General features: G+C 39.0%; 1 protein-coding gene across 2 annotated transcripts in view; it reads left to right on the forward strand.

Moving 5' to 3' along the window:
* Nucleotides 1–22,014, forward strand: part of Cntnap2 (contactin associated protein 2) — a 2,078,180-nt gene that overhangs the window by 1,127,837 nt on the left and 928,329 nt on the right. The window lies entirely within an intron of this gene.

The raw sequence follows: 22,014 nt of genomic DNA on the forward strand, positions 1-22,014 counted from the left end.
TTTCCAACATCTGTTTTAAGTGTAGCATAGGACAAAATTTACCTCCTCTCAGAAAAACAAAAAAGTGGAGCAAATGAAGTTGGTATCACTTTGCTGAAGTTAGGGTAGTACCACAGTAGACAGTGCCAAGCCATCAAGCCATGCCTACTAGAATCAAAACCCCATAACATAGTGAAGCCTAAAGGAGTTTTCAGGTGGACTGCTATCACAGGTATGTTGGTTTTCCTATCCCTGTGATCAAATGCCCGTCATAAACAGCTTCTGAGGAGGAAAATTCAAGTTGGCCCATAAGTTCATAGGTTCTGAATATTGTTGGTTCTGTTGCTTTGGTAGGAATATACTACAGTCAAAATGTATACAACAAAAAATACCTGAGTCCCTAGGGTCCGAGCTTCCCCATCTCCTAAAGATTCTTCCACTTTGCTGTAGTCACACATACCACCTTTAGCATGCAAGTCTTTGGGGAAATATCCCCTACCACAGTAGACAGTGCATCAACATTCTATTAAACCCAGTAGTGAAAGCATTCATTATGTAATCTCTAGAAGATGAGGCTTCAAGTCTGTCACCTAAAACACATGACATGTAACCTGGGAGGACCAGATTCCTGTCAACACCAGTGTCACTAAACATTTCTAGCAACTTTCAAACATTGAATCTGCAACCAGTGTATGCAAGAAGATGTAAACAAGCAATTATTCTTCCCCAGTGAACAGATTCAGAGTGAATGCTTATTTTCTAGGTAGGAGAATCCTTGCCTTTTGTCTTTGTTCTACCCCCTGCCTGCTCTGCCCTCTCCCACACCGCAGGAAAGCTCCCTATGGCTCACATTTTGCAGACAGCAATAGTAGAAGCTTTCCAGTGGAATCAAATCTGGGCACCACGGGAGTCCAGATGATGGTCTGACAAGGGCCCCCACTATTCCTGGAAGCATTTTAAGCTGTGTGGACCAAAGAGTTTTGGAGAAATGGCCAGGGTGTGAAATATATTATTTTCTTGATATAAAGTTAAAATATTTAAAAGCATCAAAAAAGATGAACTCCATGTTGGACATTGTAATGTACAGTCATGATAAGTTAGTTTGTTTAAAGGTTTTTATTTACATCTAACCTCTTTTCCAATTAAGATAAAAAATGAGGCAAATGCGGAAGGAAAAGGCAGAAGTTACTATAATTCCTAAGCCTGATCTTGAAATCCCTGAAATGTTTTTAGTAGCTCCATGACACTTGCTTGATGCAGCAGATGACCAAACATACCCTGGAGGGGCTGCTGTTAGATTGCCTCCCAGCGGTTACCGTGGACATTGGCTCAGCATGGCACTACCGTTACTCCGTCAAGTTCAGGGAGTGTTCTGTTCAACCTCATTTCATATGCCATGCAAAGCACCCCAGCCTGTTGAATGCAGCAAGAGCCAATGCACCAAAAGAATTATTAGTCATGGTCCCTCAAAAACCTTCTCATCAAATCCCATCAGTTTTTTTCTGTTTCTTTGCTTTGCTACCAGCATGTCAGACACAGACAAGGCCGTCAAATGCTGTTTCCTGTTCAGGTAGCTCTTCAATGGTATCTTAGAAGCAGAGATTTTTTTTTTTTACCAAGAATACAAAGAAACAAGTTGATTTTTGTAGATAACATTAACTATTTGGATAAGAGAAAAAAGCTTGCTAATGGCATAACTTTATGAATGTTATGAATTGTACCATTCACCGAGGAGATATCATTAGAAGTGAAAGCAATAATCTGCACTTACTCTGTAAATTCGATAGTATAAGCAAGCTGTCTATCAAAATGTCATCTCTATTGAGGAGCTACTAAGTAAAAATCCTCTAGGAATATCATTCTGAAGGACTTGGTATAAGATTTTAAAAGTAGTCTTTGATGATCTGAATACAAAGCAACCCAAGCACATATTGAATACCCCACATGCTGATGCTAAAGCAGCTTCTTTAAGTGCTTTGTGCTGTCCAGAGGAGTGAAACAGCTGAGCAAAATGAATTTCAGAGACAGCAGAGCCCAATCTCAGTCCCAGACTATTTCCCATTAGAATCATCACTGTGATGCAGAAGATGCTTGCTTTCTCTTTCTGCATGCCTTTCTAGCAGGAAACTACGCACTGGCAGCAGGTGATAGAAGCATGTGCAAAGGAACCAGAATAAGGCATTCTTCAACTGGATATAGTTCTGTAAAATTATCAAATACTAAGAGTGTATTATTTTCTGAATTGTTTTCACATGATATCATCGATATTTAAAAAGTGTGTGATTATAGTTTATATTAATAAATTCTCTGTTTGGGATTATTTCTGACAGTGTTCTACTTGTAAACGTGCTTGCGAGCATGAGTTTCCGGTGAGTGCTCTGAAACTGAATAAATAGTAGGGATTTAGCTCTTTGAGGACACACGATTTATGAAAACAAAGAACATGATAAAGTGTTCACTCAGCATTAATCCCTGATAGAGGGTCATCATAAAATTATCATTGGGACTTATGATCGTACAAGTTGCACAAGAAAACAAAAAATCCTGTCTCCAGAGTGCACAAATACTCTTCAGAGAAGCACAGATGGAAACAAAGAGGTTGGCTTTGACCTTTATGAATTATATATTATTACTGTCTCAAATTAAACTGTGCATGCCTCATTGTTAGTTTAGTGGCTAGCAAATGAGTAGGATTTTTGACAAGCAGTGTTTAGCAGCATTTAAACCGATACTTTAAGAATGAATTCTCACTGAGAGGATGGTCTAATAACTGTGTTTCTGCTCGTAACTCACCCATGCATGTATGAAGAACACTGAAATTAGAGAAAAAGGGATGACCACTAGCAGACAATTTAATAGAGAAATATTAATAGATGTAGTGATTTCTAATTGGGCTGAATAATAAAAACCCCAAGTCAGATATTAGGGGGTGAAAACTAAAACATTGGAGAAGCAGAGCAGCCTGGCACTAGTTTGTACACCTACAAAATCCTCAGACCAAATGGGGTATCCTGTTTCTATAAGTCCTCAGATTGAAAGGTTGAGCTCCTGTCTCCTCCTGCCTTATACTCCTCTCTCTTCCCAGTCATATCACTTCCTGTCTGTACCTCCCTAGAGTTGGAATTAAAGGTGTGTGACTCCCAAGTACTGGTATTAAAGGTGTGACCCATCACTGACTCTGTTTCTCTTTTAAACTGGATCAATCAAGGTGGCCTTGAACTCACAGAGATCCTTTTGCATCTATCTCCTAAGTGCTGAAGTTAAAAGTGTGTGCCATCACTGCTTGGCCCCTATGGCTATGTAGTGCAGCTAGCTCCACACTCTGATCTTCTGGCAAGCATTATTTGTTAGATCACAAATAAAATATCACCATAAATAGATGCAAGATGTTGTAGATTTTCTTTTCTGTACAGCTGCTTCAGTGACTTACCAAGGATTCTCCCTCCCTCTAAAATGTACTCTACCTATCATTCTTTTAAAAATGCCTGTGCATTCACAACATATAAATTATACAACTGAGAGCACCAGCTGCTCTTCCTCAGGACCTGGGTTCAGTGCCCAGCATCCATTTGGTGTCCTACAACCATCTGTAACTCCAGTTGGTGTAGGAGGTCCTTCTGTCTTTGTGTTGCTTTCATTAGTTAATAAAGAAACTGCTTTGGGGGCCTGTTGATAGGGCAGAACTTAGGTAGGTGGGGAAAATTAAATGGAATGCTCGGAAGAAGAAAGCAGATTGAGAGAGAGAGACAGAGAGACAGAGAGAGAGATAGATGCCATGGATCTACGGCCGGAGGTAGACAGGCTGAAATTTTTCTGGTAGGCCACGACCTCGTGGTGAAACACAGATTGATAGAAATGGGTTAAATAAAGATGCAGGAGTTAGCCAATAAGAAGCTAGAGCTAATGGGCCAAGCAGTGTTTTAATTAATACACTTTCTGTATGATTATTTCGTTTCTGGGTGGCCCGGTTGAAAAAGCAGCCTCTCCTTGCAACATCCAGTTCCAGAATCACTAACACTACCTCAGTCAGTAGAAACAGTTGTAGATACTCAAAGGCCTTTACTAACAATTGGATAGGACTATCTCTGCTATTTAGGCTAAACGTTAAGTTCACAGAAACCAAAGAGGAGAACTGTGAGATTACCTCCCATGACCTCAAACGTGTTCCCAATGCAGTTTCCCAAAACATTCTTGCCCATGTTTTTGGTAAGTTCACGTAATGCTATTTTATTATTCATTTCAAGCAGAACTTCTCAGCTTTGTGAATTCAACGAAACACAAGTTACATAAACTTTGTTTGGGTAAGTCATTTTGAGGTCAGGGTCAAGTGAGCCACATTTCTGAAGTGTCCTGGCATGTAATCACAGAATGTGTTTGTATTGAACTGCAGTGGCTAAGGCTGTGAAGGCAGCTCACCATCTGGCTGAGTGCACAGTAGGACAAGCTGAGATAGGTAGATAGATGATTTTGACTAATGGCCTCTTCATTGCAAGAGATGATGAAAAATAAATTCAAGCTGTTATTGCTCTTTTGATCCTTTTACCAGTCCTCCCTCTTTCTTTTCTCCTCTCTCTATCTCTCTCCCCTCCTCCCTTCTCTTCTTTCTCTCTTTTTTCCTTTGTGAATTTCTTGTAGTATTTTTGAAAGTGATTGAATTTAATACAGAGAAGTAGTTTAATTAAGTTTGCTTGGCTAGGCTGATTTTTGTCCCAAAGATCATAGGATCATCCAAGCAATAATTTATATGCTCCCAGAAAAAAAAATCTAATTTAAGTGCTTATAATACGAACACTTCTGTGATGGTTTTTTAATAATTACGGAGCATGTACTACTGGCATGGTTTAAATCAGTATGTATCTCTAGGGAAGAAGCAAGTTCCTAAACCTAATCTTCATGGAAAACTGAAGGCCCTTGGAACTTTACAGTTTTCACTTGCAGATTTTAATACCTGCTGTCATATATGAAAATGTTCCCATGGAGCTAAATCACACACACGCACACATGTCTACTCATCCCAGATAGGGAACTGGGGCAGATGAAAGTAATGAGTCTACCAGATTCCAATTCGGCGAACCAGTGAATTTATTGGGGTTACCAACAGGAGAATTGGTGAGGATCACTTACAGGAGCATGCTTGGCTCAAAGGTAGTTACATCACCTAATGTATAACCAGCCTAAGTTACAGCTTAGCTGGAGCTCTCTGCACATGTCTGGGCATCTGCTTTCTGCATGTGGGCTGCATCTCCTCCTCTTGCAGATGCTGATTGCTTCCATCTTTCAGCAGGGCCCTGTGAATCTCCTAGCTTCTCAGCTTTCCAGGATATGTAAAGTTTAATTCTCACATCTCAGAAGCCCCCAGGTCCCTGTTCTTTGTAAAGTTAATGCTTCAGTTCAGAGGACATTGTCACACAACACCAGCTTTGGTAGTAGGTTTTCATTTTTAAATTGCTTCTGTTTTCTACCACTGATGAGTGTGCTGTGCTCAGCTGTGAGTAACTATGCAGACCTTTATTGGTGAGCGGCCCAGAACTAGCTATGTAGACCAGGCTGGCCTTGAACTCACAGAAATCCACCTGCCTCTACCTCCCAAATGCTGAGATTAAAGACATACTCACCAGACCATTCTTTCAAGAAATCTAAATCTTAAATTCAAGATCATGGGTACCACCCTCCAATGTGCCTCAGCCACTCGACTATAAGAACATCTCATTTGCCTTAAGAAAATTCATTACAACCATTCCTCAATTTTGTGCCCATTTCTTCCAGTTCCCTAAATCAACTTAAACAAGATATAATTTCCTCCTTCTTTCTTCCCTTCCTTCCCACCTTACTGTCATTCCATGTTATGATATTTTAATGACATTCTTGTGTTTATCTTCAATTCCTTTGCTCCCTCGCCATCTAAATGATTTGCCAGAAAAGTATTGAGATGGCCAAAAGGACCCTACCAAGTTCTTTGGATCTCTTTGGAGAAGAGACTGCGGCCGGAGGAAATGACACCCTAAGTTCATTGGACTTATTCTAAAACCCGTGGCCTCAAACACAAGTGAGAACAAGGCTGTACATGTCTCACTACCCTGCTCTTTCCCGCCCCCACACACCTTCCATCTATTGTCCTCCCAACCACTGATTTTGTTCCCTAATTTATGAAAAAATACAATAAATTTGCTTTATTTTTCCTTCAAAGAAGCAACACTCAATATTGCCCCTTTGTTTTCCTCCTAATTTTTTTCACCTCGTTCTCAGTCTTCTGTTACTATTAGGAATGCTTGCTTCAGTTCTCAGCAATCCTCAAATTGCTCATCCTAACTGGAAATTCTCCATATTCATCACCTTCATCATGACTCAGTGATAGTGCCAGACACTGGCCACTTCCTCCTTCCTAAACATTGCTGTAGTGTCTCTCATTTGATTTTTCATAAGACTTCAGTCTCTAGGCCTCTTCTCTTTGATCTTTACACTGACTAGGCGATCTCATGCAGATTCAGGAACCTTCAATATACTAATGGTTCATTTCACTCTTATGCACCAGTGCTGTTCTTTCTATTGTTCCTTACCTTACCTTCATGAGCTTGTTCATCCATATAATAAGATTCTTGAACTTAAAAAAAAAGAACTATCGTTAAAAGAAATTAAATATTCTTTGTGTGTGTGTGTGTGTGTGTGTGTGTGTGTGTGTGTGTGTGTTCCCCACCTAAGGAAATATCAGCTCAGTCTATTTACTTAGCTAAAATCTTGGCTTCATGGTCATCTTTTCCTTCCATCCCTCACCTTTAACATCCAAACTATACCCTCAAAATGTTAATGTATCTGAAATCTAATTGCTTCTCATGATCACTTCCGTTTCCACTCCTGGACCATTAATTGCCTGCACTGCTGCAATCATTTTACGATTGATCTTCCTGCTTTCACCCTTGGCCTGACCTCCACAGTCTAATTTTGGCTCAGCAACCACAGTGATATATCAAAATGAGATACTTCATTCCATCCAACATGAAAGCCAAAATCTTTACCAGTGGTTTTATTTAGAAATTACTTTTGTGTTCAGATAATGAAAACATACATGTTTAATGGAAGTATTTCAGGACTGTGCAAACCCTTGCTATCCTTCAGTTCCAAGCAATAAACATTCTCTTACAACAAGCATGAGATAATTTTGGGATATCCAGACAGGTATTACAGATAGGAAGTGTTAGTGTTCAGGCATCTGTATCAGCCTGCCCTTGGAGTTCTGACAGGCTATGACCTCAGCTCTATTCACCTCCTGTGTACATTCACCATGGTCCCTTTTAAAAGGGCTCTGACCACCACACATCTTTCACTCTTTCTATCTCTGTCTATCCTCTCTCTCCTCTCTGCCCCTCTCTTCTCTTCTGCTGCTCTTGTCCTCAGAGGACCCTCCTCTTCCCCCTTTTCACATTCCCTTTACCCTAGTTAAAAACTCCTCTATGTGAACTCTGTTGCATGGTGTCCTTTCTCTCTCACAACACGTTTTTCTTTTTTATGAAATTACAACAGAAGGTTTTTATTTCTGTCTGCAATAAAACCATGTCATTTGTTTTGCAACCTCTTCTGCTATTATGGGAGGAAACATTATTATAGTTAGTTGTAATATCTTTGTGAAAATTCCCTGTCATATGAGTCCAGATTCCTCTTTTCTTTTCCTTCCTTTCCTCTTCCTCCTCCTCTTCCTCCTCCTCCTCCTTCTTCTTCCTCTCTCTCTCTCTCTCTCTCTCTCTCTCTCTCTCTCTCTCTCTCATATTGACACACCGAACTCTTTTGAAAAGGTCCAGAATCTAGAGGCACAACCTTCTATAAGCATCTTTAGATAGTTCCTGGCCTCAGCAGCTAACCCCAACCAAACAATCATATGCCTGTTTTCTATTTCCTTTTCAAACGCCAGATGTAAAATTTAATATTTTTATTTTCTGGATGTTTCTTTAATGAAAATACTTTGGCTATGCCACTTGTCCTAAATGCTTTTATTCACGGTTTATGCCATATACCCTGCATCTTTGTTAGGGTTCCTCTTGTGATATAACACCATGACCAAAAGAAAATTTGGAGAGAAGGGGGTTTATTTAATCTTATACCTTATACCCCATCATCCAGGGAAGTCAGACAAGGCCTTGGGATAGTGCTGCTTACTGACAAGTTCCTGAAGTCCTGCTCAGCTTAATATTTATAGCACCCAGGACCATCAACCTAGTGCTGGCACCACCGACCATAAGCTGCCACATCAATAATCAACAAAGAAAGTCCATCACAGGCTTGCCCACAGGCCAATCTGTTGGGGGCATTTTCTCAGTTGAGGTTCTCTCCTCCCACATGGCTCTAACTTGTATCAAGTAGACATAAAACTATTCAGTACATTCAATGGAAGATGATTAAAAATTTTAGTGTACCAGTTCAATATTGGTTTGTTGATTTTGCCCTGAATTTCTAGTACTAATGTTGCTGATAGGGGAATTTTTTTGTCTTGATTTGGTTATTTCTTACTTAATGTTAATTTTGGCTTTCAGGGATTTAGCATGGTCTTTCCAAGCAAATAATGCATATTTGATTTACTCCATCATTATCATTCTTTTGCTAAAAAAATTCTGTATAAGTTTACTTTCAGTGTTAATGTAGCAGCTTCTTACTGTGAAAGATTAATAACAACCTGTTATATTGTTCATATTCTTCTCACAACTATGAGATTGGAAACTTAGTCATTCAGAAGTGGTAACTTTTAATACAAACTTGGTGTCACAAGCTTATAATGCCAATACCAAAGACTCAGGGGAAAGAGATTCATAAGTTCAAAGTCAGCTTGGTGGGAATAGTTCATTTCTAGGACAAAACAAAACCAACTAATCAAAGGTGTCTTTAGACTGGGATCCAGCAGCAGTCATTAATAGGGCTGAGTGTCTGATGGTATGCACACAGGTAGTGCCTATGTTACCCCCAACCTGATTAAATGTGCTTTCTAATAAGGTACTGTTGAAGTACATAGGAAATGCAAATGCTAGTCATTAGTTGATTAAGCCTTTCTCATATATATATATATATATATATATATATATATATATATATATATAAAGATTCAAGTCCCAGGTCAGCTGACAGTGCATGCATGCATGTGTGTGTATAATGATATCAAAAGCCTGTGTCACTGGGGAAGGTCACTCCATGTTCAGGACTCTGTCTCCCTTAACCATGGATCCCTCAGATTGTACTTGCAGTTTCACAGTAGAAGGCAGCTTACAGTTGAAGTGCTCAGAAGCTCTTTCCCATAGAGCAGAGCTTCCTTGGCTTGTAGCAGAGGACCTTACATTTGCTCTTTTCATAAGCTCTGCATGTCCAGCCTCACCAAGACAAAGCATTGACTTTCCTTATAGAAATTCATAGGAAACTGAAAGCCACAGTGTCTTCTGCCTCTGCCAGAAACCCTGATGATTTTGGCATTCTCAGAATGTCTGCCTCTGCATTAGGATGTCATGTTCTAAGAGGTCTGGGGTGACTTTTATTTGTTTTTTGTTATATCTTCAGCGTCTAACTCGAGAAGAGCTCATTACTGATTTCTAGTTGATAAATGACAAATCTCGTTAAACTGATGAAGGAATTGATTAGTGTTTGCAGAACACATTGTTTAGAATGGAATAACCACAAATAGTTGTAATACCCGGTGGTTTGTGATAATAGACTATCATAGTCCATTTGGAGTGATGTAAGAAAAGAACATAGCCTTTAGAAACATTTCTTTCTTATGACCCAAAAGCAGAGAAGTTAAAAATCAAAGCTCTGTCAGGGTTAGTGTCTAGAGAAGATTTGGGAGATAGCAAGTCTCCCAAATGACATCTTCTGGCTAAGTCCTCTTGGAGGAAGGAACCTGTGTTCTCATGTGGAAAGGAAAGAGGACCCTGGTTTACACATTACGCCCCTTTGTAAGGGGATTGATTCCATTTGTGAGGTCGAGCTTAGTGACATAATCATTTCCCAGAGAATACAACCCTTCCTATTATCACGTTGGGAATTGAGTTTCAATTTTGAGGGAGACATTGGCTTCACTTAAACCATAGAACACTCCGAGGACCTGAAGTCAGTCTTCACTGGGGGAATCTGGGAAGGATTCTTCCAACAGTGCAATTCCTATCAGAGCCAACAGAGGCCAAAGAGACTGACAGGGAGAGCTTGGGTATGTTGGAGAAAGGTGAACAGTAGTTTGGCTAAACTGTAGAAAGAAAGTCATCAAGGTTGAATGCTAAATCAGAACTCAGTCCTTTGAGAGGACATGCAGCCAATAGGAAAAACCATGGGAAGCTTATCAAGTACATAATATTCTCATTGAAAACTCCTGGAACTGAATGGCAGTTACAATAGGGCACATAAAGAGAAGCATTTATGGAAAATAGATGGTCCCCCCCCCCGGGATTCTTTGACTCTTCACACATGCAGGTGCATGCACTCGCTGCGTGATTCATTTCTGCACAGGGCTCCAGGAGAACAATCTTCCTTATGTTTTCTTATCTTCAAGAAGAGGATGAGGTTAAAGATGCATCAAAAGATAGAATGGCCCAATTGCTTTGTTCATAAATGGCTTTCGCTCATTATACGCAAACTTAACTATATGATTTTTAGAACTGAAAGCTGAAAGGGAGGGAAGAAAATAGGGCAATGTGACATATTTAAAAATTTTATTTAAGTTAAATTAAAAAATCTCATTAATTTATATTTTCTTAAACAGAAAAGTAATTTCAATTACAAGGCAAAAACTGGTAAATGAAATAAACATGGATTTAATTGGTTTGCCTTAACAGAAACACTCTTACAGCAAAAGGACAGCTTAATTTGTCTTTGGACACATGGTAGTTGGGAATAAAATTACTAAGAATCTAGTAAAATTTCACTTTCACCAGAATATTTCCAGAGTGATCTATACCACAATGAACCCTTAGAACGTCCCCCAACACTTGACAATTATGACCTGCTCAGTAAACGTTTGCTAAATAGCTGAACTCTTACTAACATTATACTGTAAATTTGTAACTAGTAAGAGTGTTTTGAATTACTATTTGATATCTTAATATTTCAAATATAAATATAAGACAAGGCCCCCAAGTATTCTTTTTGAATCTTCTTCTTATTATTTAGTGATGAAAATCAATGATACAATTAGCATTATGTAAATTAAAATCGACTGGATTGGTATGCTGTTTTACGCCAGAATACAGGATTCAGATTATAATAGACACTTCATTGCAAATGTAATTACCATTTATTATTCTCTTTTTTATATAAGCTGCCACTTTATCATATGTGGGTTTCTAGGGGCCATTTATAAATCAAAATCTCTGCACTTGGACTGCCATGAGTCACATAAAATACAGGCTTATGGTTTAGAAAGATAAAGCCTGGAGCAAAGTGATCTCCACTATTTCATTACCTACTCATGTGCTATCTGATTTTCTAAGGTTATACTTGACCTTGTATGTGATAGAGGGGAAAGTGGAAACTAGAAACTTATAGTCAGAAACCTCCTATTTGTTCTCATATTTCTCCCTTCCATGAGGTCACAATCTGAGGAGAAAGAGATTCAATAATGGCACGATTAACCTGTTTGTACATAGAATACAGGTTTTTAGCTAATAGAATTCTTACTTAAATATCTGAATTTCCTAATTCTCTCAGAATTGAGCCCTGTCTTCCCTAAATTTTCCAAGAGTGGAGATAAATGTAAAGTAATTGTCACTGCCTGGTGTTTTCAGGTATAAATTTAAATTTATATATGTGAATGAGTACACACACACACAGACACACACACACACACATACACACACACACACACATACACACACACACACACACACACATTTGAGACAGGTTTTGCAATGTAGCTCAGACTCTCCTTCAACTCAAAATTCTCTTGCCTCAGATACCTGAGTGTTGGGAGTATAGTCTTGTGCTACAGTTCCTGACTTTAATATATAATTTTTGAGATGAACCATTTTGTCAATGCTAGATAATATTCCATTGAGAGATTTACATAAAAGCTAACATAATACAGGAAAATTAACCCCATGGTGCATACTTTTCAGTCACCTACCAAGAACCAATAATTGGGGACACCTGTTTTGTGTACATGAGTATGATCTGTGTTAATACTTACTATAGTAATATAATACAAAATATAATGGACAAGTTAATCATGAGGACCTCTCAAGAGAGAGAGAACAGGCAGAGTTCAGGATGAAGGGGACCATATGTATAATAGTAGATTGGGAGAATGAGGTCTATATTATAATTGCCATATGAAATTCCTGAGTGGGCTGGTCAGCACAATTGCGAAGAAACAAAGGTAACCATTTTCCATTTCTGCTTAATCTGAAAAGTAAATGTTCTTCTTGCCAATGGGCCACAAGTCTTGTCTACATACCACATAAACTAATCAATAATTAATTGATTCTTCTTCCCTCCAACCACAGAGGTGTTATCTTCTGCTTCTTTTGGGTCCTATCTAGTTCTGCCCTGCACACTGCACAGAAACCAAATCACCGTTATAAACATTGAAGCATGCTTATGTCTATTTCACATGAACCGTAATTCCACACATATGCCCTTATCACCCATTTTTCTTTACACTGAAGCTTCAAGGAGGTTGGTACTGGGTTCACACTGCCTCTTAAACCTGCACCTCTCGAGCCTCTTTTCCTCGATGGCCTCTGTACCACTTGGTGTTAGATGGACTTTCTCTTCTTGATTCTCCACTGGCGTCCATTTGATACTATTCCTTTCCTGAAGCAAACTCCTGCCTGAATTGATTTTCATGCCATTACAAACATTTTTTCCTCTTGTTTTGTTGGCTTCTTTTTTCTCTACCAATTTCTTTTTGTCAGTTCCTTTTCTGTAACCCTGTATTGACATGGGCATCATGCCAGTAAAGGTTCTTTTCTCCTTCGGGCAATCTTAATACCCACAGCGTAGATCCAATTTCTATGTGTCTGGGTGTTCCCAAATTTAAATGTACATTCAAGGTTTACATTTTGTATCATGTTTTCTTTAAAAAAAAATCCAGCAAGCATTTAAAATCTATTTAACATATTTATGACAAAATTTGTCCTATTTTGCTAGTCTTCTATGTAGGGAGTGTGCGAATATCTATCTTAATGTGTTAGGTCAATAAACCATGAAAAAGTTTTTAAATGCTTTACAACAAACTTAGTCTCTTTTAGCACTAGGAAGCTGTTCTCTCCCTGCAGTGCAGAATGCTTCCTTAGCAACAACCCTGGTGTGTACCTACGTGGTGACAGTCATACTGGGAATAAACAGTGCCAACTGTAACCTAGAAAAACAGCAGCTAGGGCAGAGGGGGAACCAAATAACCCCATTTCTAGAGATCATCAATTTAGCATTAAAACAAGTCCAATTCTGTCTAAAAGACAAACAACTTAGAAATCATGATGAGGTTTTCCCAAAGAAAAAGATGTTTACTATAGGGTAGAAAAATGTAAATTGTGTGTAATAAATTCTCAATTCAGTGTCTACCTTAGTTGAATAACAGTGACTAATATTGATAAACTGCCATAATCTCATAGTGGTGACATGACCAACATGTTACCAAGTGGCAAAAAGGTAGGCGGTTAGTAACTTCTGTTATAAACACTTATAAAGAGTGTGCATGTGTGAAGTTTCTTAAATGCCCGCATAAAACATTGCTGGAGTGAAGACTTGCTCAGTAAGAACCAAGGCACCATACTGGCCTTACTGGTAATTCCAGATCTTTCCACATCATTTCTCTTCTTGTTTTTTTTTTTTTCTCCAAGCCCTCATTTTATACTGTTTATTAAAGCCATATGATATTATTGTCTCCTCTGGATAAAGGCTTGAGCCTTTCTCCGAGTTACCTACCATACTTTAGAGCACAGGCCAGACATCATACACTCATCAGACCGTCTGCTGAAACCCCCAACTCCTTTGCTTTTTAAATACTTTTGTGACAGTGTATTCCTTCCCTTCGTGTGAACTTACCTGTTCGCTATTAAATATGTATGCATCGAATGCTGTTAATCATACCCTATGATTCAGAGTGCACATTTTAAAACTTAAATTCCTTTGCGACTGCATTTAAGGCATGAGCTACCAGACAGTGCCCTGTTGGCATGAGGTATTTTAAATCAGCCTGTGTTGAGAAAATTCCTCATAGCTTAACCACTTCCAAACAGCAGAATTTCCCCCTGTGTCACTTTGTATATATTACAGTTTTGATAGCATCCACCATTTTCCATAATTTTTTTCAGAGCTCCTGCCTGTTCTCAGAATGACAAGTTTACATTTAGTTTAATACAAACTTCTTTATCTGTGAAGCTCAAGTGTTTTTTGTATTATTTTAGTCTGCCCCACACAGTGTCATGGGTCTGAAAGCAAAAAAATTCTACTGAAAATGATTGCATCTGGGATCTGGGTACTCACAGTAGCTGACTTGGCCTTCAAGGCACCTGGGGCAATTCCCCTTGAATCACACAAAGCTTCGTGTTTGCTTTGTGGATCAGCAAGGAGACCTTTAGGTAGGATGTTGAGGACCGATTCTGGCATTTATTCCGAGAGGTCAGGTTAGGAATGTTGTACTGCAGCTTAGTGATGCTGTAAAGTTTCCAGCCTCTTTTTAAATTTTTCATATTTTCCTCAGCAATGGCAACGTGCAGTAAACTGTTTTCACCTCCATGTCCTACAAACTATAACTGAACGGCATGTGCCTCTGGGTATTTTGAAACTGCCTGTGGGTAGATGGAACTGTGTTCATGTCCAGGACTCTGTGAATATCCGACAGACTGGAAATGTCAAAATCTAAAAGCGACTTATTTTCTTTGATACGTCTTCATGTTTTATAACCCAAGTAGGAACAATGACAAAAAGTTTGACATGTTCAAACATTTCAGAACCTTGAAATCAGCAGCTAGAAAAGCTTTGTTGCCATTTTAAAATAATACAGGCTGGAACACATTTTATATTCGATGGCTCCACTTGTTATCAGTCCACTAAATAAAATGAACCTAACTGAAAAAGTAAAGGAGCAATATTGAATCTTACTAAGGTCACAGAGTTTTCCAGGTTGAACTGAGAGCAGAAAATAAAGAAATTGTTCATGATGACTCTTAGGCAGGGTTTAAGGTTTTATCAATTCTCTACTGCTCAGTAGTTGTGGCTTAATCTGCCACAATTTTGAGGCTTAATTTGAAACTTTCTTTTCCAGACAACAATTATTTTTACATAAACTCAACGAGAATAGAATCTTCTATTTGACCACCAGAAAACTAAATTTATTTTCCTATATATAAAGCACCTTTAGAGATCTAAGTTTATTATAAGAGCAAATTGAAATGTTTCCATTTAAGGGATAAATTATGTATTTATTATGTCAGAAGATTCAAAGTTTGCCTTTTTAATTTCAACATTAAATTCAAATTGTCTCAAAATTTGCTAGGAAAAATAAGTGCATACATTAATTTTAAAGGCTCCTAAGAATGCCTATCATTCTGTACTTGCATGAGTGCTTTTAACAAATACATCGAAATGAATTAATATCTGTCCTACTTGTAATCAATTGCTTTGTCTATGTTAATAAGAGCAAATGACAAGGACAGGGACCAAAGCATATGTCAGTAATCTCAAAGAGTGTATCATAATGTCATTTGTTTAGTGTTTCCAATTTGTGGTTGCAGGTGCACCCAAGGTACCAGCTAGTCTGGAAACCACTGCCCTTCAAGTAAATTAACCATAATGCTTTCTGTTCAGTGTGACCAGGCCTTGGGTTTCTTAGAAGTTGATCTTACCCTCTTTTAGACTTCAATAATTGCCAAAAATATGGACATCTCTTTTGTTAATTATACTATCCGCTGCCATGCCTAACTTATGATTCCATGTGGAAAGGGAGTGTGAAATAAGAGATTTTCTGGAATTCTCACTGATTTTCTCAATAGCTCCATGTTCGGTCTGTACTGATAGGACAGTGAAAAGGGAAGCTAATTTTACTGAGTCACATAACAGGGAGTTCTGAAGGGAGCATTTTGTGTGATTCAGTGCCTCAGTCTGTTTTCTTTTGCTGTAACAAAGCACAAGAAACAGGGCAATTTATAAAGAACAGAAGTTTATCCAACTCAGTTTAGTCCAGCTGGGCGGAAGTACAGAAGCTTGGCACCAGAGTTACATGCATTTCCAAGCAGAGTTGCCTGTTTGCCTGATAAGGATAGGACAATTCTCTTAAGATATGAGTCAGTCATGTACTGCTTTTTAGTAGTTGCAGCACCTGGTGAGGACTTCAGGTTAGATCATGGTTTGGGATGGGATATCACTTGGAGACCAAAAAAAGTAAAAGTGTACCATCTAAGGGCATCATTGAATAAATGGGACTTCCTGAGGCTGAGAAGCTTCTGTAAAGCAAAGGACACTGTCACTAAGACAAAAAGACAACCCACTGACTGGGAGAAGATCTTCACCAACCCTGCAACTGACAAAGGTTTGATCTCCAAAATATATAAAGAACTCAAGAAACTAGACCGTAAAAGGCTAATCAACCCAATTATAAAATGGGGGACTGATCTGAACAGAGAATTCTCAACAGAAGAACTTCAAATGGCCAAAAGACACTTAAGGTCATGCTCAACTTCCTTAGCGATCAGGGAAATGCAAATCAAGACAACTTTAAGATACCACCTTACACCTGTCAGAATGGCTAAAATAAAAAACACCAATGATAGCCTTTGCTGGAGAGGTTGTGGAGAAAGGGGTACACTCACCCATTGCTGGTGGGAATGCAAACTTGTGCAACCACTCTGGAAAGCAGTGTTTCGGTTTCTCAGGAAATTTGGGATCAACCTACCCCTGGATCCAGCAATACCACTCTTGGGAATATACCCAAGAGAGGCCCTATCATACAACAAAAGTATATGCTCAACTATGTTCATGGCAGCATTGTTTGTAATAGCCAGAACCTGGAAACAACCTAGATGCCCTTCAATGGAAGAATGGATGAAGAAAGTATGGAATATATACATATTAGAGTATTACTCAGCAGTAAAAAACAAGGACTTCTTGAATTTTGCATACAAATGGATGGAAATAGAAAACACTATCCTGAGTGAGGTAAGCCAGACCCAAAAAGAGGAACATGGGATGTACTCACTCATATTTGGTTTCTAGCCATAAGTAAAGGACATTGAGCCTATAATTCATGTTCCTAGAGAAGCTAAATAAGGTGAATCCAAAGACAAACACATAGGCATCCTCAGGAATATTAACCTTCATCAGGCGATGAAAGGAGACAGAGACAGAGACCCACACGGGAGCACCGGACAGAAATCTCAAGGTCCAAATCAGGAGCAGAAGGAGACGGAGCACGAGCAAGGAACTCAGGACCACGAGGGGTGCACCCACACACTAAGACAATGGGGATGTTCTATTGGGATCTCACCAAGGCCAGCTGGCCTAGGTCTGAAAAAGCATGGGATAAATCCGTACTAGCTGAACATAGCGGACAATGAGGAATACTGAGAATTCAAGAACAATTGCAGTGGGTTTTTGATCCTACTGCACGTACTGGCTTTGTGGGAGCCTAGGCAGTTTGAATGCTCACCTTACGAGACCTGGATAGAGGTGGGCAGTCCTTGGGCTTCCCACAGGTCAGGGAACCCTGATTGCTCTTCGAGCAGATGAGGGGGGGGGGGACTTGATCGGGGGAGGGGGAGGGAAATGGGAAGCGGTTGTGGGGACGAGGCAGAAATCCTTAATATATAAATAAATTAAAAAAAAGTATACCACCTAGGTTCTCTTCCTCCTCCTCTTCTTTCTTCTCCTTCTTCCTCCTTTCTGCTTTCTTCTCTTATTCCTCTTCTTCATTCCTTCTTTCGTCTTATTCTGCCAGGGATGCCAGGATTCTCCTCGACTCTCTTACCTCACTATCCCCAATTCTAAATCCCTTTACCACATGAACATAGAAACTCAGGTCCTAGGACATAAACTTTTGGGGACATACACTTCAACAGAAACGGCTGTTTCCAAATAAACACAGGAATCACTAGAACTTCACAATGTGGATTTCATATTTTTAAATAAGTTAAGATTTTTATTTTATGTAAGTGTTGACCTGTATGTATGTCCACAGAGGCCAGAAGAGGGCACTAGATGCCCTGGAACTGTAGCTGAAGATGGTTGTGAGCCAAAATGTAAGTGCTAGGAACTGAAACCAGGTTCTCTGTAAGAGTAGCAAGTGCTCCAAACCACTGTACCACTTCTTCAGCCCTTTACTATATGATTTTTTTATCTTTAAGGATGAATTCTACTCAGAATATGCAAGTTTGGATATAATACATAGGTAGAGACCACTGCAGATTGGAAACCTACAAATCATCATGAACTATTATTAAAATAACTCCTAATTAGGATTGCAGTGGCAGCTATACCAGCAATAAGAACTCTGCCACCCTAGACTCTGAGTCTTAGAAAATTTGAGCAGCATTAGATCAATAAGACCAAGTAGAGTTTTGAATTCACTATGACTATCGGTTCCTTCTCATAACTACAAAGAAGTACATGAAAGAAATAACAAAGGGAAGAAAGATTCATTTTCATTCAAAGTGTGAGAGTCTCCAGTCCATCAGAGTGGGGAAGGCAAAGCAGAGGGAACTTATTCACAGTCCCTTATGTGGCACTGAGCACTAAGACAAAGACGGGAGCAGAAGCAAGATTGGGATACAGCCATCAAGTCCCCTCTCCCATTGACAACCACTTTACCACAACAATAGAGAATTTGTACTTTCAATGTATGGTCAGGTGATAGCCATATTGTGAGAGTCACTATATAAAGCATTTGGATATGGGACCCCAGATACATAGAATGTATTGAAAATCAGAAAGGAGTTCATTATAATTATAAAACATGGTCATGGCAATAGGAGCTTTGACAAGGCTTGATGGTTAGGAGATGAAGAAAAGGGGAGCCTTATCTACTGCTTACAGGAATGTCAATGAGCAGAGTAAATTCAGGCAAATGGCATGAAAATTCCTCAAAAGTTAAAAATATAGTTACTAGATGATACAGTAATCACACTTCGGAGATATATCTAAAAGAAATCAAACCAGGAACTCAAAGAGACATTTTTTAATATTCTTATGCTTAATTCAGTGAGATTCCCAATAGCTAAGATTTGGAGGAAAATCCTACATATAATGGTGAAGTATAAAACTAGGTTCTCTTAAAAATAGGGAGAGCTGCCACTGATGACAGCATGAAGACCCTGGAGGACATTATGTTAAGTGAAGCCAAGCACAGACAGACATGCTGATGATTGATCTCAAACATGCGGGGAATCTTGAAGTTCAAACTTAGATAAAGAGAACGCAGAACAGGATGAGGGAAGAGGACAGTCAAATGGATACAAATGACCTACTGTAAGATGAAGTCCTGGAGGTCTAATGGACAGCATGGCTGTGGCTGTTAACAGTACTTCATGCTTCATTGGCTACACAGGTGTTCCCCCCCACACACACACACACAAGTAACTGTGCAAGGTGATGAATGTGCTGATTTGCTGCATTGTGTAAGCAGAGACTGTGAACTCATTTCCCAGCCTCCCAGATCTGAATACTCAGACAAAAACTATATTGATTAAAACACTGTTTGGCTGATGACTCGGGCGTATTTCTAGCTCTAATACCTTAAATTAGCCCACTTTTATTATTTTATATTTTACCAAGAGGCTTGTGTTCCCCCCCCCCCTGCTTCTTGGGTGGTTTCATAGCATCTCCCTGACTCTGCCTTCTTTCTCCCTGAATTCAGTTTAGTTTTCCCGCCCAGCTTTATTCTGCCCTGCGGTAGGCCAAAGTGGCTTCTTTATTAACCAATGGTAATAAAAATATTCACAGCATACAGAGGGGAATTCCCCATCAAAACACTAAGCATAAAGGGTGTTTTGTATGTCTGTGTGTTTGCTTCTGGACAGTCATTATTTTAAAACCCTAAAGGAAAAATAAGAAAACTTTTAGCTTATTAAAAAGCATTTAAATCTTTACTCATCTTGGACACTGATACTTTTTTTTTCCTGTTGAAAGGTTACATCTTCATATGGTGAATTAGGTGGCAAGATTAAGGACTGTTTCAGACTGGGGAGAGGGACATTACATCTTGCAGGTAGGAGATGGGGCCAGATTTATACCTAGGATTGCAAATAGCTTTTTCTGAAAGCCTGCAACCGTAATTAGTACCATCTACATCCCTCATCCATACAGCTATTTGGTAGCAGAGCAGTTGGCTCTAATTCTGTTTCAAGAAGACTGTCTCCTCTAAGAAGAAGAGTTCTGCCAGCTATGTTTTTTGCATCCAGGTTGCTGTTTGCTTTTCTTCTTTGGATCTCAGCCTCCCATCCACCATTCAGATTTTCTATTCCAACCGAAAAGCTTTTTGTACCATCTTGGTTTTTTCCCCATCAGTCACTTCAGAGAAAGAAAATATCCCAAAGCAAGAACATCAATCACCTTTTTGAAAGTCTCTGAAATTATTATTTATGTGTCAGTGGTGAATCCATCTACCCTTTAAAAGACAGAATGGCTAGATTAGAAACATGGTTAGACAAACACAGCTGTCATTAACCTTGTCACTTTTCCAGCAAAGAAAAACAGTGCCACAACTGGCAAAAGCTAGTGGCAATTTGGAGCACAAAAGATCAACAATCAGACCCCAAAACAGGATAAACTAAGGTGCCAAGGTCTGCACAGGATGAAAGTAATTTTCTGCAAACAATTATCCTCTCCTAAAATGAAAATCAATAAGAGGGCTTAAGAATATATAGAGAGATTTTAAAACCTTATAAAATACTCTCTTGTTTTCTAAAGACAGAGTTTTGCTTACTTTGGGAAAACCCATGGCATATTTCTTTCTTTTCATACTGATTTCCTTTTCACTGATGTCTTATTGAAGAGAAAGATTTTAGAAAGCTACGCTCCATAGGTCACTTAACATTGAATCTTCCTCAGATTCTTCACTCCCAGTCAGGACAGAAGAATTATTGGACAAAATTAAGAAGGAGCTGGGGTGAAGAGCTAAGGGTGAACAAGGAGAGGAGAAAAACATGGACAGAAGTTTTTCCAGACAGGGATGAGCAGAGGAGCAGAGTCACTTGAATGGCTCCATGCTCCCAAAAGGATACGGTCCTCTTCCCGTGTGAATATTTACAGAAAATGATACCTCTCCCTCCATCTGCCATGCTTTGCATTTCAGTATTAACTTAAAAATGTGTTTATAACACAAAGGCTTAAGAGATGGCTCAGAAGTCAAGAGAACTTGTTTCCCTTGCAGGGAACACAAGTTAAATTCCCAGCACATGGTAACCAGTTCAGGGGGTGTGATACCTCTCTGGACTTCCAAGGACACCATATATGCATACAACACAAATATATACATAAAGGCAGTCATTCACACATAAGAAATAAAAATATATCTTTTCCAAAACTAGTGGGGGAAATATGGTCTCAATAATTGTGATATAAGAAAAATCTTGTGACTTTGGTGTAGAAAAATTAGCGTGAAGTTAATGGTACAATATAGTGCCTGAAAAGAGAGACAATATCAATATGGCTGAACAAGAAACCCAGAGAACAGGATGGCTTAAGCCAGAAGATGTGGCGGGGGGCCATCTCTCAGCACCCTTCGATTACTATTAAGATTCCCCACTTTCTCCCAAATGCTCTAGGAATTCAAGGAAATGTATGAGAGTACAAAGTGGTGATACCAGGTTATTCTTTTTAAAATTCTCCGTGGTGCCTATGTAAAGAAAGATGCTTTTTGCCATGGACCAGATAATTGATTATTATCAGTCCAGAATGCTGGACTCAGTCCATAGAGTCAAGGAGACAGATTTCAAAAAGCTTTGGAGAATGGGTGAATAACAGTTTCAGCTACATATTTTTCTGGGTTTATATGTAGATTATTTTCCCTTATGAACATACTTAGGGTGAAAGGTTATACAGTACACTGAAATATTTATAGTGGCATATTCAAGGTCTTAG

Source organism: Microtus oregoni, unplaced genomic scaffold, assembly GCF_018167655.1.
Source record: "Microtus oregoni isolate MIOR12 unplaced genomic scaffold, Mior012 000046F_ref0000063, whole genome shotgun sequence".
NCBI lineage: Eukaryota > Metazoa > Chordata > Mammalia > Rodentia > Cricetidae > Microtus > Microtus oregoni.